Source organism: Mirounga angustirostris, unplaced genomic scaffold (assembly GCF_029215605.1).
Source record: "Mirounga angustirostris isolate CCGP_5_RB_7025 unplaced genomic scaffold, mMirAng1.0.hap1 SCAF_15, whole genome shotgun sequence".
NCBI lineage: Eukaryota > Metazoa > Chordata > Mammalia > Carnivora > Phocidae > Mirounga > Mirounga angustirostris.
The window spans coordinates 23,777,623-23,802,244 of NW_026991723.1; the positions used below are offsets into that span (position 1 = coordinate 23,777,623).

Genomic DNA, 24,622 nt, shown 5'->3' on the forward strand with positions numbered 1-24,622 from the left:
CTATCAAAATACCAGGAACATTTTTCACAGAACTAGAATAAACAATCCTAAAATTTGTATGGAGCCATAAAAGACCTTGACTAGCCAAAGAAATCTTGAAAAACAAAAATAAATTAGAGGTTTCACAATTCTAGACTTCAGGTTATATTATAAAGTGGTAGTAATTAAAACAGTATGGTACTAGCATAAAAAGCAGACACACTGATTAACGGAATAGAACAGAAAACCCAGAAATAAACCCACAGTTATATGGTCAATTAATCTTCCACAAAGGAAGAATGAATATACAATGGAAAAATACAGTCTCTTCAACAAATCTGTTGGCAAAACTGGACAGCCACACACAAAAGAATGAAACTGGACCAATTTCTTAACATAGGACTACGCATACAGAAGATATGTAGTGGATCATAATTAGGATCAAATAAAGTCTCAGTTTCTATAGATGTATTTCTCATCAATTTAGAGAGGCAGGCCCTATGCATTGGGAGGTTGAAGGCAAGAAAAATGGATGGGAAAAGAATAGTTCTTGGCAACAGATATATATATAATGGAATATTATTTAGCCATAAAAAAGAATGAAATCTTGCCATTTGCAATGACATGGATGGAGCTAGAGAGTATAACACTAAGTGAAATAAGCCAGTCAGAGAAAGACAAATACCATATGATATCACTCATATGTGGAACTGAAGAAACAAAACAAATGAGCAAAGGAAAAAGAAAGAGACAAATCAAGAAACAGACTCTTAACTATAGAGAACAAACTGATGGTTACCAGAGGGGAGGTGGGTGGGGGATGGGATTAAAGAATACACTTATCTTGATGAAATAAAATAAAAATTTTACAATTTGTTAAAATTTCTTATTCTAAAACATACTTTCATGCCTAATTTTAGATACATACTTTTTTTAAAAAAATTCTTTTCCTTCTATAGGACTTCCAAAATGTTCTAGGTTTCAGACCCTGTGAAACCTGGGTCCACGTAGGGAAGGATCAGTTAAGCATTCCTGCTCTGGAGAATTAAGCCTGGGCAGGAAAGCAGCTGGTACAAAGAAACAAGAAAGGAGAGTTCCAGCTTTTGGGGGGGGGGGGGCCGGGGAGGTGGGTAATTTGTAATCCTGAATCTTTTTGTCAGCTCCAATTTTATTTGAAAGCCTTTAATAATTCTTTCTGCTCATAATCAGATGCAATCTATCAACTGCAGGGTGATGAAAACCCCATAGTTTTTAAAGCCTGCTAAGTTGCTATATTAAATACCTGCTCCTCTTTGTTACTCCCATTCCTATTTGCCTGGCAATTTTTACCCTTCTTGAGAGGGTGTTTGACTGACATCAGAAGGGGGTTTCATTTAGGAAATGGAGGGAAAAGCCTCTAAGAGATCAAATAATTTGCCCATGGACATACAGTTCATTGGGGAGCCTAGGATTGCAAACAGTGTATATCTGTTGCCAAGAACTATTCTTTTCCCATCCATCTTTCTTGCCTTCAACCTCCCAATGCATAGGGCCTGCCTCTCTAAATTGATGAGAAATACATCTATAGAAACTGAGACTTTATTTGATCCTAATTATGATCCACTACCTATCTTCTGTATGCATAGTCCTATGTTAAGTGCCAGAAATCCTGGGGAAACAGAGAAAATAAAAAATAGATATATTATAAGGTAGCACATGTTAAGTGTCTAGTAAGTGATATATAATTTGTCATACGTGAAATTCAGGTAGATGGCCTTGAAGGGAATATATGGTATACAAGTAAAGATGCACTGGTAGGGCTAACTAAGAAAGGAAGAAGGAACACTGACTGGCTTTATTCAGGGATATGACTTTATTTAATAGATTACATGATACCTCTCATAAACATAGAGTTGCAGAACCAAAAGTCTTTTAGAAATCATCTAGTACAAATTTTCACCATTTACATCAGAGGTACTTGATTTTCTTTTTTTTTTAAAGATTTTATTTATTTATTTCAGAGAGAGAAAGAGCTCGCGGGGGGGAGGGGCAGAGGGAGAGGGACAAGCAGAGTCCTCGCTTAGTAGGGAGCCCAATGTGGGGCCCTGAGATCATGATCTGAGCCGAAGGCAGCTGCATAATGAGTGAGCCACTCAGGTGCCCCAGTACTTGATTTTCTACAACCTCTACTAACCTAACTGACTTGTCCAGAATTGCCCAGTCAACCCATAGAGCCAGGGTTTTTAGTCATGTTTCCTCAGCATTCTCTTGACTGAACTACCAAGACCAACCATGATATTACTTGAAGCCAATAGGTGTTCTCGAAAGCCATCTCTAGACTAATTCAGATCCTTAAAGTTACTTCTGTTATTTACTGTAGTGTGCCCTGATATTTTTCAGATTTTATTCCAAGGCTGAAGTCTCTGATCTTTATTCTTCATTTCTACTTTGTTGTTTACTTTCATTTTCCCTTTGTATTGTTGGAGTATCCTAGAGAAAGTAATTGAATGCAGAGAATAATTCTTATAATAATGAATTGGATTCTTCCCATTCCAAATTTGAAGGCACTATCAAGGAAACTAGGTAATAAGTCCTTTTATATTTAGGTATGGTCTTCTATAAAAGCAAGTGAATTCCAGGTATCTTATCTTTTTTGTAAGTGTCAAGCATTTGTAAGAAACTTCACATACATTTGATAATATGAATTATAGGATCTCCAGCCAGTGACTCCACACTTCCCTTATAGCTTCTAGTTATCACTATCCTTATTGTTAAATGACTAGATTTTGATCCTGGCTGGATAGAAGCAAGATTGAGGTAAGCTATTTCCAAATGTTTCTTAATGCACTAGGAAAAAAGTAATATTAATAGATTAAACATATTTAGCAATGCAATTTTTTGTCTTTTAAAAATTATCTCAAGTGATCATTCTAAGAACTCAAAGTAAGTAAAATAGCTATTATTACCATTTTATAGTGGAAGAAATTAAGGTACAGAGACATCAAATGATGAGTTCAAGGTTACAGTAAGGGCAGAACTGGGATTAAGCACAGATGCTAACCTAGGTCCCATGGCTCTTTCCTCTCACTATACCATCCATCTTTCTCAACTATGTATCACCATCCTAATACCCTCTTCCACATCTACTCCAGATACAAAGACATAATATTTTTGGTTTCCAATATTGTTCAGTATTTTTTGTTATTCAGTGAATGGCCCAACGCTTCTTTATAATCACTAGACAAGACCACCACACAAAGCCATTCTACATAAAAAGATTTTTTGAGAAATCTTTAAATCAACCTAAACATTTCCCCAAGACTAGAGGGAGAAAGTGGACAAGAGTTGTTCCACCATTCTTGCAACCATTTTCTTTAATTGTGAAATCCATATACTTGGGATCAAAGAGCAAATGCTTGTGGATTCAAGACACAGCCCGTAATTTTAATGATTAAAATATATGTCCAAAAAGTAAAACCTAGGTATTATATTTATTATCTTCTTGGTTAACATGCCCAGAGCCCAATGCCACAGTGGTGAGTCAGAGCTACCACACAATTTATTTTACTTTATATTTCTAGATAAAATAGCAAAATTACACTTATTACAAACACCACATCATTTTAACCTTCAGTTACTTCCCACACCTAGTCTTCCCAGGGTCATTATGTCATCTGACATGAGTCCAGGGCCTCTGAGAAGAAAGCCCACAGCAAGCGTACAGAAGCTGTGAGGAAATCTGGATAAGCACGTAAGCAGGTCTTAATGGCTGTTCTTTGGCCTAGTTTACAAAGTCCTCTTTCTATACTTTAGAATTCAGAGGTTTCAGAAACAAAGTTTAAATGGTGCCACAACCAAATCATAGATGCAAGTCCAAATGCTATATAATTGCTCCATCACCCCTATGAGACATTCTGATTAAAATGAGTCACGTTGACTTTCGATGACATGGCCTTAGGGGCAATTATTCCCCAAGAGACTTAATTAAATGCAATTAGGCCAGTGAGAGTACATTTAACAAGGCCCCTTGCAATACCTATGTTTCCAATTTATTTTTCCAGCAACTTTCACTAATGATTTGATTCACTCAACGTCCATCAATGGATAATGATTGGATACTCACTACTATAAGGTGACAGTAGGATACCTGGATCCCATGATTCAGAAATTAGAAAAGACAGACATGTGACAAATTAAACAGTGTTTTCCAGATTTATCTGATAATTGTGTCCTAGATGTATGGAAAATAGTAGGGACTGACACAGGCCTATACTAGGCCAATATTAATTATAACAAGAGCCTCACATAGGAACAATGATTTCTGGCAATAATATGAGAAGCCGAAAGCATTGTGGAAATGATTCTGGACAAGGGAGGAACAATGTCAAATATGACTCCTAGGCTTAAAGCATGGATGTCAGGAGGCAGCAGGCTGTAGTGGGCGTCAGAGATGGGAACCAGAGTCTAATAAAGCAGAAGGGTCATGAAGACCCTGAGAGGAAAAAGGTGTGGTCTAGGATCAGAGAGTCCTGAGAAGGTCCAGGAGTGCACCGTCAGGAATGAGCTAGGGTCTAGAAAAACAGAAACTGAGGTGAACCTGGGCACTTCAGATCTGAGCAAGGCCATGGCTTGGAATGAGCAGACTACTGGGGGCCAGGAAGGCTCAGACACTGAAAGGAAAGGGGCCGCCTGCCCAGGCCAAGAAATCTGTAATAAACTCTAGTATCATAACCCAGACCAGGAGCCTAAGCAGCAGCAAACAAAGAGAGTCGGATACACAGCATTAAGGAACACTACCAACTGGAGGCCCTGGAAGGCAGATGAACAGTTTTCTTAGGGTGTCTGCAAATCTGGAGAAGCTCTAATAAAGAAAAGAAGAAACAAGTGGAAATTAAATTTTAAAAAAATATATAGATGTAATCATCACAGAAAAAAAAAGAACACTGTAGGATTCCTAACATAATAGTTTTGATTTATGGGGACAGAGAATGTGCATGGAAGTAGAACATGAAGTTGTCAGTGAGGCTAAATATATTTCTCTGGTTCTGCTGAAAACTGAGGAAACTTTTGCTCCAACCAGGAAGTTGCTGAGATGTTTCCTTGTTTGTTAGTTAGGGACTGTCTTACCCCAGAATTGCAGTAGAGGTAAGGTCATGTGCAGTCCTACTTACAGAGAACAGTATGGAAAGGGAGTTTACCCAGATCTGATTTAGTTCTAGAAGAAGAAAAAAGGTGTGTGTAGCGGGGTTAATATCAGGAGAATCAGCTGGTTTCCAGGAGGAATGTTGAGTTGTGCGGATGTGGAGCTCACAGCAGGACATTGCAGGAAAAGTCTCTACTAGCCAGCTGAAGGAAGATTAGAGCTGAAGTGTAGACTTTGGAGTCATACATAGAACTGATAAATGAAGGTGGGTAGGGGAGGCATTGTTGCTTCTCAACAAGTCACATCATCTGTTATTTACATGAAATTATTTTTGTTACCTCCATTTTTTTATTATTTATTTTTTTGATGTAGTGTTTCATGATTCATTATTTGCATATAACACCCAGTGCTCCATGCAGAACATGCCCTCTTTAATACCCATCACCAGGCTAACCCATCCTCCCACCCCCCTCCCCTCTAGAACCCTCAGTTTGTTTTTCAGAGTCCATCGTCTCTCATGGTTCATCTCCCCCTCCGATTTCCCCCCCTTCATTCTTCCCCTCCTGCTATCTTCTTCTTTTTCTTTTTTTTTTTCAACATATAATGTATTATTTGTTTCAGAGGTACAGATCTGTGATTCAACAGTCTTGCACACTTCACAGTGCTCACCATAGCAATACCCTCCCCAATGTCTATCCCCCAGCTGCCCCATCCCTCCCACCCCCCACCACTCCAGCAACCCTCAGTTTGTTTCCTGAGATTAAGAACTCCTCATATCAGTGAGGTCATATGATATATGTCTTTCTCTGATTGACTTATTTCACTCAGCATAACACTCTCCAGTTCTATCCACGTCATTGCAAATGTCAAGATTTCATTCCTTTTGATGGCTGCATAATATTCCATTGTATATATATACCACATCTTTATCCATTCATCTGTCGATGGACATCTTCTGTTACCTCCATTTTTAAGGTGCTGATGCATTTCACATAAACAAGAGTATGACTGGTGTTGTAGACCTTGACCCCAGTTGGACATGATCTTAATTAGATGGACAGCAGTGGAAGTTTGTGAATTGCAAACATATCTGGAGGTGCAGTTTAAAAAGGTATCTGCTGCAAAGAGGTGACAGAGCAGAGCCTAGGGGCTGGCTGATCATCAGCAACCATTGGGCATATGCTTAATAAAGCAGGGTTTATAGTTCCATCAGTCACTTGAGTTAAGACTGGCTCATTTCAGCATTTGAAAAATCATGGGATATGTGCTAAAAAAGACTCTCTTGAGGTTTCAATTATTCTCTGGTTGCTATCATAGCATCCTTATTCTGGCCCTTCACATGGCATCCTGGAACTTCTACCCCTATTCCAGCCTAAACTTCAAAGCCAAAATCAAAATAAAAAGTAAAATAAACCCAAACAAAAATATTCTGTGGGGGAAACTGCTTTTGAATAAAGGTTCTTCCTTATTTATATGCATTGGTGTCTAAAGTATCTTAACTTAGAGTATAGTGGCCAAACACTTCAGGTACTCATTTTTTCACTGAGCCAGCTTTAGTGCCATTAACTATGGGTGAACGTTGGGGTGGGTATGATACTCTATGTGCAGAGACAGGTCAGGGTCCAGTGGCTTGGTGATAGCAAGGACAAGTGTGTTCCATGCCAACTCTATTGAAACACACCCAATTTTGGAACAACAAATGAATATAAGCAGTCAAACATGGACTTAGTCCAACCTTAAATGTCCTACTAAAACTGTGTGATGGCTCATAAAGATAGCTCTGTCTCTAGGAATTTTATGGACCAAAACAATGTGTTGAAGTGATAAATAGCATCCCCAGTACTTCCATTAAGAGCTATGCCTGTATTGCTTTGGACCACCATGCAGCAGAGAAATGTCAAGCAGAGGGGAATTAAGAATGAAGCCTGCATTTTCCTTTTCCTTCTTAAGCTGTACTTATGACTTCGTTTTTTTCTAATCTTCAAAATGGAAAAAAGAAAATTCTAAGTATAACCAACTGAAGGAATACCATGGTGCTCCATTGTTTTGAAAAGACTTCTTCCACTGCGTCATTAATGTCCCTTTTGTAACAATCCATGATCCCAGATACGTTTCTTTCAGAATTTACCACCATGCACACATACTTCTTTAACATCTTTAAATTTAAATGCAAATAATGAGAATTGTATGACACATGGGGTTTCCCTTTTTACACTAGTTGCTAGGGAGCTCAGAGTAAAAATCAGTGCTGAATTTCTTGTCCCAAGCATTTAAATACAATGATTTTCTTCCTTCTTTATCTGCATCCACCCTCTTTTTAAAAATCTCTATTGTAAGTATAGTTTGGCATGTTTTTAATCTCTCAATATTTTGGAGGGGATGCAATTTTGTGGGGGCATAAAATTAAAGAATAGCAAGAAATATAATTAGCTCTTTATTATCCATGCTTTGCATGCTCATTATGACCTGAGATATTTCTCCCAACACAGCCTGGCTTCGTTGAGGGATAATGTTAATGCATATCATATTATCTTGCCACTGAGCTTCCTATGGGATCTTGTTTATTACACTCCAAACTAGGAAGGGTGGACTTAAGATGGAAGGATAGAAGAGATGAGGTGAAGGAGTAGCAAGGGAAGAATACATAATTTCGTGAACAAGTGAGTGAGAATAAAGGTATGTTTGAGTAATTTTTATAAAATACTTTGAAATTCTTTTTCTCTCTGGAATTGTAGATATTTCCCCACCATTAGCATGAATTATTGAGAGGTTATTATAATGGCAGTGCTTTATATGGCATCAACAGAAAGAATGAGTACATGTAAAATTTTGATCATACAGAAGACCCATTGAGATAAATGCCAAAATTTTCCTGTAGAATGTATTAAATGTATTTTGACTTTACATCTGATCTTAGATACTGAAATGTTTTATCCAAATCCTTTTGGCCTTGGCAATTGGAAATCAATATAATGTGTTCTGTGCTATCTTAAGATATCATCAACTCTGAGATTTATAACTGCTAATGAAATCATAGGGTACCCAACAAAATGAACTTCTGGATTGGGCTTTATCTGATAATTTAGGATGCGAATTTCTCAGAGAAATTGTGAATGAATTCATTCAATGAGAGAAAGAAATCTCCAAAATATGCTAATTCTTCTGGATGCCTGAAGACTAAAATCTTATTCATATCCTCAACAAAGTTAGAAAAACCTATATTCTTTGGCTGAAATTAGAAGTGGAAATTGTAGATGTATTAGGATTATTTAATGAGATCTCTTACATAAAATGAACAAGGTGATGGTCAAGAAACTAATTTTTCATTTTGAAATACATGTACACTAGGGACGCCTGGGTGGCTCAGTTGATTAAGTGTCTGCCTTTGGCTCAGGTCATGATCCCAGAGTCCTGGGATCAAGTCCCGCATCAGGCTCCCTGCTTGGTGGGAAGCCTGCTTCTCCCTCTGCCTGCCTCTCCCCCTGCTTGTGCTCTCTCTATCTCTCTGATAAATAAATAAAATCTTAAACATAATATGTGTACACTAAGGAATAACAAGGCACCCACACCTTAACTTAATAGCAACTTCTATTTTTTATTAGACTGATAAGAAAAATTCAGTAGGAAAGATGATAGGATGTTGGTGCTTATGCCAATAGTTGCATTTCTTCTTCATTGAGAGTTTCTTCATCTTTTCACTGCTGGAACACTGTAATCCCCCCTGATTCCTAACACAGACTGAGTCTACATTGGGCTACAGGATCTCTTCATTCTTACTGAATTAACCTTTGAATTTATCAAATAAACAGGCTCTGTTTCTGTTAATTGGCCATTTTATTGACTATACTGATTGATTTAAGCATTTTTTCAGGTCACTTAAAAATGTATACCTGCAGTATACATGATCTCTGTAGATTCAACAGGTCTTATTGAAATCTAATGCTTGAAAACAAAAATGGCCATCTCTAAGGAGCATAGGAAACTGATACAAAGCCAATTCATTTTTAAAATTTCTTTTTAATTCACTTATTCAGCAGAAACTTTTTGAATAGTAATGGGAACTGCCATGCACCAGTCAGACCTATTCTTTCTTTTGTCCCTAGAGCTTATGGCTAGGGATATAGTGTCCTCAGTGCAAAGCTAGGAGTTAGTGCAGGGTGCCATGGGAGAACATGGGCAGGACACATAACCCTGCTGGAGGTGGGGTGGGAGCAGAGAACAGACTAAGCTTCCCAGAGGAAATGACCAAAGCAGCTAAAAGGGGTGATGAGGAGACTGATGCACTAAGAGGCAAGAAATACATGACCTATTTTTCATTGTATCAAAAGAAAAGAAGAAAAAGATGAATGTGGAAAACTTGTGATTTCAATGGCAAGAATCTGCCAGGATTCTCTTTGTGATTTTCTTTGTGAAATGAGACAGGGAGTACAATTATAAGGAAGAAAGAAAGAGGAAGAAAAATCAGGTAGGATAATATAGGCAGGGAGAGTTGTGCAAGGGAGATAGAAGGTTTGAGAAAAGTAAAGAATATAATAGGATTGCCAACAGCATTGAGAGGCCAGTTAAGATGAGTTCATGACTTTTTAGAGACATCATTTCTCATAGTTCTGTGATATCAACCAGCAGGACTCCACTGATCAGGTATAGATACAGAGGAAATGGAGAGATGGATGCCTGAGGGTAATGGTTTTGTTAAGCTGGAGTGTTAGAATAATCACAGACAAAGAGTGAGTTTCAAGACATAAACCGTCCAGTCTCACGTGAATAGGAAAAGCAGTGAAGTGTGGATGAAGCTGATAGAGAGGTTCAAGGTATTAGGAGTCTCAGTGGGTTCAAAGAACAAATCTCAAGAGTGACTCATTAAGAGGGCTCAAAGATAAGGTCAGGGCCAGCACTGGGGGGAGCAGTTCCAGATGATGACACAGTGCAGTGTGTCTCTAAATGAACAGATGGCTGAAGTGAAGTAAAGTTAAAGGTCTCTGGAGGAGAAGCCCTGGGTGACAAGAGAGCATCCATGCAGGTGTGGGAGTTGCATAGGAGGATGTTAGAATATGAGGAATGATGGAAGACTCTGAACCATGTGTTAGGCTCACTAACAAACTGAAAACAGGATAGTGGGCATTTCATAGAAGCAGAGTTTTTAAAAGATCCTGGAGTAGTTCTAGCATGGGGAACAGGATAAACACCAACTAGATAAACTCCTGCCCCAAGCTGGGAAAGTGAGCAGCTTCTCCTAGAGAAGGTGTCAATAACTTTTTGGGAAGAAAGATGAAGAGCTGAGGATTTAGACACAAAGAGATGCCATGACTTGCCCAAAGTCACCAAATAAGAAACTCAGGTTTTATGAATATCCCTTGGTACTTAAGGTTCTAATACTTGCCATAGGCTTCCTACTGCAAGTACTTGCAACTCTCTGCCAAGGGCTTTCTATGGCTGCATAGCAAACAGAATGGGCAGGAGAGGACTTGTGCACCGGGACCAACACTTAACAAATAATGGAAGAAGATGGTGGATACATGCCCAGGTTCCTTTGCGCCCAGATAGGACAACTCTAAGGTATGTTCTATACAGTTTCCCAAAGTCCCCAGAGGGACTAAGCTACAGTTGTCCACACCTGCTCATTAATGCATCCTGCATTGGTCTTTCCTTGTTCGTCTTTTGCCCACCCCCCGCCCATTAGCTTCCTGGGATTGTGTTGCCTAATCAAATGCAGGATGCCCATCTATACTTGAGTTTCATATAAACATTTATTTTATTTTATTATGTTATGTTAATCACCATACATTACATCATTAGTTTTTGATACAGTGTTCCATGATTCATTGTTTGCGTATAACACCCAGTGCTCCATTCAGTATGTGCCCTCTTTAATACCCATCACCAGGCTAACCCATCCCTCCACCCCCTCCCCTCTAGAACCCTCAGTTTGTTTCTCAGAGTCCATAGTCTTTCATGGTTCTAAATAACATTTTTTTAGTGTAAGTATATCCCAAATATTGCATAGGACATAACTTATACTAAAAATTTTTTTGTTGTTTATTTGAACTTCAAGTTTAGCTGAGTTCCTGCATATTTATTTGCTAAATCTGGCAACCCTATTTGGGATTGCCTTTCAAATAATCTATGTGTATTCCTATCCTTGCCTCAAGATCTGCTTCTGATGGAGCTCAAAGTAAGACAGTCAGCAATTATTCCAGAAGGATAAACTTTGAAGAAGAAAACAAACTTGAGAAGCAGCATTCAAATAAGACTGAATTATAAATGACTGTCCTTCTATTGCCAACTCTAAAGTTACTAAACCAGCCTCAGCACATTTAGCTTGATTTGTAAAAGCCATCACCTCATCAGAAAAGCACCTGTTGGGACGCCTGGGTGGCTCAGTTGGTTAAGCGACTGCCTTTGGCTCAGGTCATGATCCTGGAGTCCCGGGATCAAGTCCCACATCGGGCTCTCTGCTCAGCAGGGAGTCTGCTTCTCCCTCTGACCCTCCCCCCTCTCATGCTCTCTCTATCTCATTCTCTCTCTCAAATAAATAAATAAAATCTTAAAAAAAAAAAAAAAGAAAAGAAAAGCACCTGTTATCCAGTCACCTTTGTTAAACTCAATGCCAAGTATCAGTACAACAATGCTATGATGATGTGTATTCATTCCATCACCAAATGTCCTAAATGTCTATCACTGGAGAACAGCCTCTGTTTCAATAAAATAATGTAACTGAATAGGAAAAGGGGAAGCCATGCATCCCTGGTGATCTCCTTGACCCACCACTTCCTAGCAGTAAGTTGGGCTTGATTACATCAACACTGGGGATCCCAGATGCATTATTATTAATGAACTTTCAAACTGAGGCTTGTTTGTTAATAATTTAATTAAAACCCCAAGTGTTTACTTGTTGCTGTTCCTCCCAAGAGATCCCTCTGCAAATTCTGCATAGGAGCTGTTTCACTCATCTACCCCAACAGCATCGCCAACATTTTCCAAGCTGATATTCACTATACCCTAATTCCTTATTTCCATGAAAACATCCAAGCCTTGATGGTGTGTGGTTTCATTTCCCGTCAGTGTAAAACTAGGCCTTTCAGACTATCTGCATTTCCCCAACATGTCTGGTGATTCCTGTGTCTTGAATTTCAATAGCAGAAGTTCAGTTGTTTATCACTTTTGTTCATGTGCAGTGAATACAAATCATTGGTGCTAATGCAAAGTTGTGTTCAATTCAGGTATAAAATTTGTTCAAGTATTGAACAAAATTGTTGGTTTAATGAATATGTGGTAACTTCTCTAAATATTTAAAATGATATCCCATCAGTGCAATTTAATTTGGGCATCCACACTATCATTTATTTCTCTATTTTTTTTTATTTAAACTATTTAAATTAAAATGAAACAAAAAAACTCAGCTCACCCATTTCTCTCAACCTCTCACCCCTGCCTCTGGCAAGCATCAATCTGTTCTGTTCTCTATATCTATGACCTTGTTTTCTTTGTTATAAATTCTACATATAAGAGATAATACAGTATTTGTCTTTCTCTGTCTGACTTATTTCACTTAGCATAATGCTCTTGAGGTTCATATTGTCACAATGGCAAGATTTCCTTGATCATATGGTAGTTCTATTTTTAATTTTTTGAGAAAACTCCATACTGTTTCCCATAGTGGCTGCACCAATTTACATTCGCACAAAGGTTCTCTTTTCTCCACATCCTCGCCAACACTTGTTATTTCTTGCCTTTTTGATACTAGCCATTCTGCCAGGTGCAAGGTGTTATCTCACTGTGGTTTTGATTCGCATTCCATGATGATTAATGCTCCTGAGCATCTTTTCATGTACCTTTTGGCCATCTGTATGTCTTCTTTGGAAAAATGTCTATTTGGATTGCCATTATTTTCATGTAATACTGGGCTCTTTTATCTCACCAATGGATAGTACCAATCTGTGGCAGTGTCAGCAAACCTCAGGGCTGCTAACAGCACTTGAGTCACTGGGGAATGCTAGTGAAGTTCACTTTAAAGAAAATAATTCTCACTTTCATATGCATTCTGCAGACTTCCTTTTGATTTCCATGGTGAGCCAATTGACTTCAAAGTGTCCTTTCGGGATCACTTAGAAGGCCAGAGACTCATCGTGTCCTGATTCATTGACTTTGCTCCATGCTCAGCACTTGTTTGAAATCTGTGGGGTTCTGTCTAAAAGAAGCTCAATAGGCAGCAGAGAGAGGCGAGTGTCTAGTCTCAAACCTCCCTTGTAAAATGATTACAAAACCAAGTGGAGACTGGGGAACTGGGTATCATCTTGACAATGAGTCATCTTCTGAAAATGAGTACTCAGATCCAGCATGGCAGGAGAATGGCTACAAAGGAAGGCACTTTATAAAGGGGCTCACATCTTCCTCCCCTGCCTGTGCAAACTTCACCATTTTGAAATCTCAAGAAGTTGGTCCTACACCAGAGTCTGAAGGCAAATGATCTCCTGATTCACAAATCATTAAATTGTTTGAATATAAATGGAAATCAAGATGGTCGAAGATAACTATCTTCATTTACTTTCATCACACACTCCTAATTGTAGTTCAGGATTTTTCCTATAGAATGAATGAATGGCAGAAAGCCTGCCCAGGAGAATTCTAAGGGTTCCACAACAATGCACAGAATTGCACTGAGCTTCCTCCTATCTGCTTCTTTCTGAGGTCAGCATTGTTCTAATAATAAGGATCAGATGGTTTTTCTATTAATGGCAACTTAGGGCAATATATACTTCATAAGACCAGTCTGAAGAATCATAGTGCTGCTGTCCCCTTTCCTTGCTCCATGTGGTTGATCCTACACGATATTTGAACATGACACAGTAACATAGATCGATTGTGTGGCGGGCATCAATGACCAGGCATCCCAGGCTTTGCACCTCACCCATGACCGAGGGCTCCCCACCCACTCAGACTCTAATTCAACTTTGTAATTTTATTTAACTATTAAACACATTCTGAGTGATTTTTACATCATTTAGTGTCTAGACTATGCTCATATGACATCAGATGAAGTGGCTGCAACATGCAAAAATTCACACAAAGTGGGAATTTATCTTTCTGTGAGATTAAGCCACTTAGCTGTTTCATGGAATTCAACACTTCATTTTTAAAAATGACTTTTCTTTATCACTTGAACTTAGCTGGGCATACCAGTGTTTGCCAAGAAGAAAGCTTTTTCAAAATGCTCATGTCTTCAGACCACACATTTGTATCCTTCATGCTGTCTCACCTTCATAGGAATTTGGAAAGACCGGAGTTGAAAAATCAAAATTCATACGCATCTCCCCCAAAACTTTTTTTTTTTAGCCACTGTTTGTAAAGCACACCTCAGAGTCTTCTGGGAGCCTGTTGTTACTACACAGTTTTCCCAAAGACCCAGGGCAAGGGCCACATCATTTTAATCTGGGAAATGACTCTTTTGAGCAAGTACCAGATAAAGTTAGTGATTTACGAAAGCTTTTATCAGCCTCCTGATGGCTTTTACAGAGTGGAACACTACATGACCCATGTGATTTGTTTTCATTTACAAAGGTGCAGAGGCTTTGAATTTAAAAATGGAACGTTTTCTTCTCGTGCCAAATGTAAACAATTTAACATCCATTTCCCATCCAGCTATTTTACCAGTTCAAAAGAGTTTATATGAATCTTATCTGTATTATATTTCCTGCTGATTGGCAGCACCTCCTACTTCAGCTGGGAAGCCAAATATGTGCTGGCTCAGATTTGAACAGGAAAGGAATAACAAAGAAAACTGGGAAATAAATGTAATGAGTGGTTACAGGGTGCTGAAAACTATACTTATCGTTTCTTATTCTCGCAGAGTTGGTGCTGCCATATTGATTTATGCCTGGGAAGTCTTTTATGGAAACACACAACAAAAGCTTCAGATTATTTTGTCAACAAGAAAACACAGTTTACCTTATCTTCAAAGTCCCCGTCTATTCCTGATTTGAGCAGTTCCATATTCCTTGCTTGCTGAGATCTCTGTGAGCCCCGGAGGAGATCTGCATTGGATACAGTAATTCACCATAAGAGATAAAAGCCCCCAGAATGTCACAGAGCTGGTTTTCTAGGCCACCGGAATAATTCTGGGGGCACCACGAACAGTCTAGAGAACAAAAAGAATTGTGCTCTTCCAGGCCGACTTAGAGTCCGTTTACTGAGCCCCAGAGACCCTTTTTTTTTTTCCTTCCAGAATGCAAAAGACATTTATTTGGCGTATTGTTTGAGGGTCTTAAGTTTCTTTCTCACATTCAAGGCCTGGACAATTGGAAAGGAGAAGAGGGAAAGAACAAAAACAGCCGTCTAGACATTTCCTAGTGGAGTATCATGTCTATAAACCCTTTTCCTTGCCTTGTCCTAACAATACATTATGAACTGAGATAAAATACTAGATCATAAGCGTGGACTCTATTGTAAGGATGACAGGCAAGGGTTATCGTTTTCTTTCCAAAATTGAACTTTTTTTTAAGATCACATGACCAACAATTTTCTATTAAAATTCTTCTACCCACCATCCCAGAAATGTTCTCACTTGCCATTGGCTTCACCACCCCACATTCCCTTACACGCTCTACCCTACCCTCTACGCACAATTTTCACTCCACTCTCAAGCTTCAATTTAATTGGACTTAATAAATACATGGGGGGGTATGTTATTTTTCAATAAATACCCTGCCTTTCCTGTCAATAAACATCATGACTATCACTACTATCTAACAAATGGATGCTCATATTAAAGATAAGACATAATGTAAGGGAACTTTAGGACTAATTAAAGAAGGATAGATGTAGATGTGCTTTCTGAGGCTCTCTAGGCAAGATGTATTTGGCAGACAGTATTATAGGTGTCCCAGGTTCCAGTCCTTGAATAAGACATGTAACCTCTTTGACCCTCTACTTTAATCACCAATTAAATGGGGGTATGGAGCTGGTAACTTGGAAAGTCTCTGATTCCTGAAAGGTTTTTTTTTAAGCTTTTTAAGCTTTGTGTTTCCAGGAAGCTATGTCCTCGAAAACTACTTCCTGGGTATTAGATGTCCTTGCTATGAGGAGCGCAAAGTGTTTTACTAGAATACACATGTACTGATCTTCATATTAACATTTTACATCATTGAGGGCTACTGGCTCACCAAGCGTTCACCCAGCAGATAACTTCTCGTTCGTTAGCCAACACACCGGTGCCATGGGTAACAGTATGAAGTGCCACCGTCAGTACGGGGACATTCTGCGGAGCAAACAGGATGGTGCATATGATGGACAAGTCACTGGTAAACTACGGTTCACCAGCCAGAAGTTGTAACTGACATTTAACAGCAGTTTCCTAGTCTCCTGTTCTTTTCTTCACACCATGATACATGCTTTCTTTTTCTTTCTCCATACAAAGAAATACACTGATTTCCCGTCCCTGTATTTACATATGGTTTTCATTTGAAAGGTCATCGGTTATTTGGACAATGATAACAAGATATTTCATTAAAAAGTAATCTTCAAATATTGAGCAACTCCAGGGATGGAATACTCTCATTAAGTTCATTGGATGATATGCAGTGTATGTATGCAGTTAAAATTGAAGGAGGAGGCATACCATTTCCCCAGCCTCAAAAACCCAGCCTCAGATAGAACACCTTGAAATAAGATTATGTTTCAGGAAAGTACAAGTTCATTTAAAAGATATACCCCAACTCGGGGGCCTGGGGGGCTCAGTTGGTTAAGCATCTGCCTTTGGCTCAGGTCATGATCAGCCCTGCATCAGAGCTCCCCTGCTCAACGGGAGTCTGCTTCTCCCTCTTCTTCTCCCCCTCCCCCCACTCGTGCTCTCTCTCTCTCTTTCTCTCTCTCTCTAATAAATCTTTAAAGAAAAAAAAAAGATATACCCAAACTGTACATTTTGCTTCTTACCAAGACACTAGTCCTTTGAGCAGTAAGTTCAAATTAGATGCTGAGATATTTTTTATATTTAACAGTCTGTTAAAACAATGAATGGGTAAGTGAATAAGTTGTCTCTGTATTAATATACAGTTGACCCTTGAACAACACAGGTTTGAACTGCACAGGTCCACTTATATGTGGATTTTTAATATAGTACAGTACTGTAAGGGTATTTTTTCTTCCCTATGATTTTCCTAATATTTTCTTTTCTCTAGCTCATTTTATTGTCAGAATACAGCATATAGTACATGTGACATACAAATATGTGTTAATCAACTGTTTATGTTATCATAAAGCTTCCAGTCAACAGTGGGCTATTAATAAAGTCTTGGTGCAGTCCAAAATTATACATGGATTTTTGACTGTGAAGGGGGTCGGTGCCGCTAACTTCCTCATTGTTCAAGGGTCAACTGTATATTGCCCTGGTCACTGACTAGCAGGTGGTGGTTATTATGTAGCCTATTTCACCAGAGTTGGAGAAGTAATATTAGTACGTCTCATATGATTTTTTCTCAATGTTTGTTTTCTTCTCCAAGGGGAAACCATTAGGCTTATCAGGTATACACATTATTTAGGCATTTTTGAGATTTAAAACTACACAGAGCTTTCTTAAAGTGCCACTGTGTTAGATAATCTGATGCCTCATTCACACCTGATGGAGACAACTATTAGGTTCATTTATGCCAGTTACTTGCTGGACTAGTGCCATAGAGCTAATTACTTGGTTTTTCTTGATGTAAATGAGGGAATGGGGCCCACGTGATCTCCCGGTTCCCTCATGGCATTAATATCCTGTGGTTCTATGAAAGCGGCAACTGTGCTGACAGAATGGCCTTTGTTCACTGTAATATGTGATGGGGAAAAAAGGATAGCATTTATCCATGGTTACCTTTGAGTAGTGGGATTATCGGTAATGTTTAACTTATTATTTAAATATTTTGGTCAGAACTTTTTTACAGTGAACATTCATGATTTTATAACCAAATGAGACAAACTTTATTTTGTTTCACTTTAAGGAAAAAAAAAAAAACCCTAACTCAAGGAAGAAAAATAAAAGGCAATAATAACAAAATATTAGTTTCCCTATCCAGGTCTAGAGCCACGTTTTTCAGACTTTTGTGGACCCCATCCTGGAGGTTCTGATTCAGTAACTCAGAATGAGGCCTGAGCACTTGCATTTTAGCAAGCTCCAGAATCACACTTTGAGGAGCCTGGGTCTAATAGGGAAGCATCATATGGATATAGTGCTTTGAGTCAATCATACTAAAAATTATTCCTTATCTGTGACTATCAGACATAAGGAAAAATTTCTGCATCAAAAAGTATTTAACTGGGAGCACCTGGGTGGCATAGTCAGTTAAGTTTCTGACTCTTGGTTTCAGCTTAGGTCGTGATCTCAGGGTTGTGAGATCAAGCCCCAAGTCAGGCTCCGTGCTCAGCTCAGAGTCTGCTTGGGATTCTCTCCCTCTCCCTCTGCCCATCCCCACCCCTGTGTTCTTTCTCTCAAATAAATAAATAAATAAAGGCAACCTAAGAATCATCTAGGGCTAAAGAATGATCAAAAGACTCAGATCCACTGGAAAATGGTGGTTCCACCCCAGATGGCACTTAAATAACCCAAAATGGCCAGCTCACTATTCCAGTTTATTCCATTTCGGTCCTGGAGCCCCAACACTAAGAAAACACAGACTGATATTTAAATTCAGAGGTTAGTGGTTTGGAACAGGATCTTTTTCTGGAGCTTTGGTACTAGAACATGCTCTCAGTAACGAAATTATGGGTCATCCCTCAGCAGTGGATTAGCTGGTCAGTGAACTGAAGTGACTGTTTCATCATCAGGTTTCACCTGAAATGACAAGAAAGAAAAACTCACAGGGAAAGAGAGAGAGAAAGGAAATGGCTCCCTAGAGCCCTCAGTATTAACTTATTAAGGGTTAAATTTTGTGTGAAGTATATGCATTAAAAGAATAACAACTGAAAATGAATGCTGACTTAATTATGATTTTGTTGATTTGACCACATTGCTGAGGTCTAAATGACAGAAGAAAAAAAAATGGACCTTCCAGCCACAGAATGCTTTCAGTTTATAAGTCCTCATTTCAGAAGCAGCAAAAATACTAATATTTATTGTTTGTTCAGTACTTAATGATCAGAATGTTTGTGTCTCCCTAAAGCTCATATGTTGAAGCCCTAACTAATCTCCATTGTGATGGTATTTGGAGATGGAACCTTTGGGAGGTAAATAAGGATAGGTGAGGCCATGAGGGTGGAGTCCTCATAATGGGATTAGTGGCCTTAGAAGAAGAGGCAGAGATCAGTCTCTCCCTGCTCAGGCACTGAAGAAAGGCCATGTAAGGACAGAGGGAGAAGGCTCTCAGGAAGAGAGCACTTACCAGGAACCACATCAGAAGACCCCTTGATCTTAGATTTCCCGGTCTCCAGAATGTTGAGAAATAAATTTCTGCTATTTAAGCCACCCGACCTGTGATATTTTGTTATGGCAGCCTGCATGCAGTGGCTGATTTAGTCATCCCCACATGGTCACTTTAAAGAAGAAACCCCAAATCACCAAAATCTTTTACTGTTTTCAGGTCAGTGTCACTTTGGCAACAGTGTTCTTTTATATTTTGCTGTAGGCTAGCAGCTGAAGAATCTTGTTACATATTTTACACTTGTGTATGTGTGTGCCAGTACCCACATGCTTAAATAGGACATGTAAGGGCCTTTGTAAGCACCCATGCCTGCAGTGGGGTGGACGCTGGATCCAATTTATTGAGCCGCTAATTCCCTCCCATTTTCCTCTAAGTTTTCTGTCTCCACATTATTCCCAGAGGGGAAAAAGGAAGGATGCAGGAAGAGGGAGAAAGGAGGAGAAAAGAAAACCAAGAATGAAAAGAGAGGGGCACCTGGGTGGCTCGGTGAGTTAACCATCCAACTCTTGATTTCACCTCAGGTCATGATCCTCAGGGTCATGAGATGGAGCCCCCCACCCAGACTCTACACTCAGCGAGAAGTCTGCTTAAGATTTTCTCTCTCCCTCTCACTCTGCCTCTCCCCACAGCTCACATGCTCTTTCCCTCTCAAAAAAAAAAAGAAAGAAAGAAAGAGGGAGGTAAGAGGCTTTACCCTCTCAAAAAAAAGAGAGAGCGAGAGAGAAGAGAGAAAATGATATGAAAGAACAAATAAGGGAGTGGCATTTAAAAGGAAGAAATGGAGGACTGACTTTGAGGATCCCTCCTTTCCCCCCACCCTACCCTCTGCTCTGTCCCCAAATTCCCAGGCTGCTACCACACCCACACCCACACCTCTTGGATCCATTCCTTAACCCTGGGCTTGCTGAAGATGTGACCTCCCTCTCTGAGTTCTGCCCCCAGCACTCCAGCTAGAATCAGAAATAAAAGAAAATTTCTGTTGCACCAAGAGGCTAATTAAAGAAAACACAAAAACCTACAAGAGATTTCTGACACTTTCCAATTCTTTTAAAACCACAGCTCCTTACAGCCCTTCATGAGGTGGCCCTCCACCACGTCTTCCCTCCCAGCTCTGGAGACCTTCTTAAATCTATGCAGAATGGATACCAGGAGCCCTCTTCAGATTGAATTCCAATCTGCCCATTACACGCCACCCCATTATGCATTCCATTCCTTGCAGGTTTTATTAGGGGGATGTACATCGCTGAGGAAAGAGAGGCCTTTAGGGTACAGCATATTTCAAAACACAATTAAACTCTTGATGTGGAGATGTAAAAGGCATTTGTATTCTATTAAAGCCTTTGGCCTTAACAACTGCAGAGTGCTCCATAACAAGGTCATTAGGAACCAGCCTTACACAATGGGCAACAGGCATCAGCTGCACAAAAACAAACAGGGGCCCCAAACACCACAATAACTTCCCGTACCTGTTCTTGTTTGCTTGCTGAGCCCTCAAACATTGGGAGTTGCTGAAATACATGAAAGCGTAACAGCTTGAGTCAATATTTACCAGCCTAAGTGAGTGATTTTATTTAGCGAGATGACTGAACCCCTTTGAATAAATACACCTTGCAGAGAACAATCCCAGGCAGGCAGTGGAGGAAGGGCTAAGGCAGAACTAGTTCTGTCCTCAGGCTGGGGCTCTGAGACTGTAGAGGGACCTCCTCTGGCCACTCGCCTGCATTTCTCTGCCACCTAGGGCAAGGGGTCCAGTCCAGGGACGAGTTGGGAGAACTCACCCCTCCAGCCTGCCCTGGCATCTGGATTCATGGTTTTCCTCATGTCACCAGACGGCTTCATAAACACTTGTTCCTGGGCCCAGAGTTGCTGATTCAGTAAGTGTGGGGTGGGGCCTGAGGATCTGCATTTCTAACAAGTTCCCAGCTGATGCTGATGCTGCTGGTTCTGGGACCACACCGAGAACCCCTGGTCTAAGCCCAGTTCTGTGTGATAGAAATGTAATGCAAGCCACATGTGTAGTTTGAAATTTTCCAGTAGGCATGTTAAAAAAAAAAAAAGCAAACATAAACAGATGAAATTAAGTTTAATAATATATCCAAAATATAATTAATTCAAAATATAATCAATATAAAGTGACTGAAATATTTTATGCTATTTTTTTTGTACTAAGTCTTCCAATTCCAGTATGTATTTTACACTTGCTCACATCTCAGTTTGGACTAGCCACATTTCAGCAGCTCCATAGCCACATGTGGCTAATGGTTGTTTTATGACACAGCACAGTTCTAGACTATACACTGGGTATACAGAACCTAGGATTTCCTGGACCTACAGCCGTAAGCCTACCTCCAGAGCCTGAGTGTCCCCACAAGTGTGTGTCTTGCTGTTGGACTACAGTGCAGGCTCAAAGTTTGTCTTGGTGCTGGGTATGAGTCGAACAGGTGAAGAGTATTGGAATAAACTTGGACATAAGGGCTGGTGTGTCTATGCATATGAACACGAGACCCTTTGAGGTGTGGGACAGAGTTGAGGGGGTGGAGAAGTGGGGCAAGCTGAGACAGAGGGAGGGAGGGAGAGGGGAGAGAAGAAAAGGCAGAGAGAGAAAGAAAGGGAGACAGGCAGAGAGAGAAGGAGAGAGAACTATGATTCTATTCCAGGCTCCCTTCAGTTACAGAACAATCCGTTCCCGTGACACAGCCTCAGTGAATTTTGCAGAAAGTTCTGGTTACCACTACACCAGCACTGTCTCACCTGTCTTTAGGCCACTTCAGGACTCATAAGAGGAGATACCTCGTATGCCTTCCTGCTGCAGGGCTCCCCTTCCTGGCTTTTGTCCTCTCTTTTACAAATGGCTTGGGGTCTAACTTGAAGGAGTGATCATAAAGAGAGTGATTACTTTTACCCTGGCTGCAATGAGGAGAGGATTCTGTGAGGAGGGATTTATACATGAAAATCAATACCAGCATCAGAAAGCATCCCCTTTTGCCCATATAAGTGCTGCCCACAGGGTCAATAGCTGGAATTAACCTGGATCCTTTTTTTATTATTACTATTTTTAATAAAGCTGCTTTATGATAGACTCTGATGTGAGCTCCCACTCTGCAGCTGCACCAATGTGAAGGGAAAGAGCCAACAGTTTCATTTAAGAATTATCTTTTTTCCCACTGGGTCCCATACCCCACTTCCACCTCCCTCCCCCTCCAAGTCTCTAGAAAGTCGGAAGGAGAATGAAATTAAGCTTTTTATGAGCATAAACTGATACCAACATAAAAGAGAATGAGCTCATTGCCCTGATTTTATAGGTTGTTTAATCTGTGATATACAATAATAAAAATTAGCTTTTGTAGGGACAGCTATACTGACTGCTTACTGTAGGCCAGACTCCATGCTTGGTGCTATATTTACTTCATTAATTTTTTTCAACAATCCTATCAGAAGAAATGAGACCCAGGATGGGCTAATGTCTTAAGGAAGGAATAAGTGGTTGATAGCATTTCTCTTACCAGTCTTTTTGACTCCCCAAACTGTGCCATTTGCTGGATCAGAAAGATTGAATGGCTGAATGCTCCTTATTGGCTAGAAGAGGTGGCAGAAGCCTCATGTATCTGTGTATCTTATTCGGGCAAACGTCTGCCATTCTTTATGTTATAGCGTCCAAAGATGGTGTAGTAGAAATTGCTTTTGTGATAACCCTAGAGTCAGTCCTTGTCCCTCCATCTTTCTCACACCTCACAACCAGTTCATTGGCGAATCCTGTTAGTTCTACATTTAAAAATATATCAGAATCTGGGGGCGCCCGGGTGGCCCAGTCGGTTGAGCATCTGGCTCTTGGTTTTGGCTCAGGTCATGATCTCGGGGTCGTGGGATCAAGCCCCACGTCAGGCAGGGAGTGTGCTTGAGAGTCTCTCTCTCTTCCTCTGCCCTCCCCGCCACGTGCATGTGCCCGTGCTCTCTCTCTAAAATAAATAACCTTTAAAAAAATAAAATAAATCAGACTCTAAGAATGGTTCACTTCCACTAGTTTCACCTCCACTGGTCATTAACTTCCACTCTCATCCCCATATAGACTCCGCTCCACACAGCAGCCAAAGTGAAACTTCAGTAAGTTAGGTCCTACCAGGTCTGTGTTTAAGATCTTCCAGTGGCTTTCCATATTATTCAGAGTAACAACCAAATTCCTTGCAATGGCCTATGAGGCCCTACATGTTCTTCACACACACAAACACACACACTTCTGATTTCATCTTCTTCCACTTCCTTCCTTGCTCACACCCCTCCAGCTACACTGTCTCGATGCAGTTCTACAAAGTCACCAAACACCCTCCAGCATCCGGGCCTTTGCACTGACTATTCCCTCGGCCTAGAACATATTTTCCTTGGTTAATAAAATGGCTCACTCCCTCACTTCTATCTAGTTTCTACCCAAATGTTTTCTTATCAGAGAGAATCCTGCCCTGACTACTGTGTAAGAAATGGCAGTCTCTCATTCCTTATCATCATCTCTGAGCTGCATTTCTCTATAGCACTTTCCACTGCCCGACATTTAAATATTTATTTGTTTCCGGTCTTTGTCTTTCTTATACTCCATCTTTCTCATCAAGATATTAGTTCCATCAAGGTTTATTTGATTCACTACCAAAACAGTTTCTGGAATAGTTTCTAACAGGCAGAAGGTGCTCTGTAAATATTTGCTGGATGAATGAATGACAACCATTTGGGAAAACCAGATACAGGAAAAGGGGCAATAAAATGAATTTTAGGACAACCATTGGGTGCCCAGACAGTAAGAGCCTCCCCCTTAGGAGCCAGTCCTGATAGAATCCCTCAAATGCAAACTCTGGGGGGTTTTCAGCACCACTTCTGATCAGGAGGTCAAGCAACACTTTGTAAGCTTTTGTACGTGGCATCCATGGCATTTGAATAAAGCAAGAGCACTGCAGTTAACAATCCAAATTGTTTCTCATGATCCTTTATATTGCTCAGACCTTAGAGGATAAGTTGGTGTCAGAGTGGGACTTTGGGCATGGGTGGTCATTCCTCTTTCCATTAGCTATGCTGTCTCATCTGTCTGAATCCTTTGGGGGCAAAGATATCAAGAAGAACTATTGGACGTTTGTAAGTTTAACCAAGT

The 24,622-nt window shown here is 40.0% G+C and overlaps 1 long non-coding RNA gene across 1 annotated transcript in view; it reads right to left on the reverse strand.

Annotated features, from left to right (window-relative positions):
* The window catches only part of LOC135362761 (uncharacterized), a 65,785-nt gene that overhangs the window by 37,610 nt on the left and 3,553 nt on the right, over window positions 1-24,622 (reverse strand). Inside the window, exon 2 of the long non-coding RNA XR_010407896.1 lies at window positions 15,047-15,132. This is a non-coding gene — a long non-coding RNA (uncharacterized LOC135362761). The remainder of the gene's footprint in view (window positions 1-15,046; window positions 15,133-24,622) is intronic.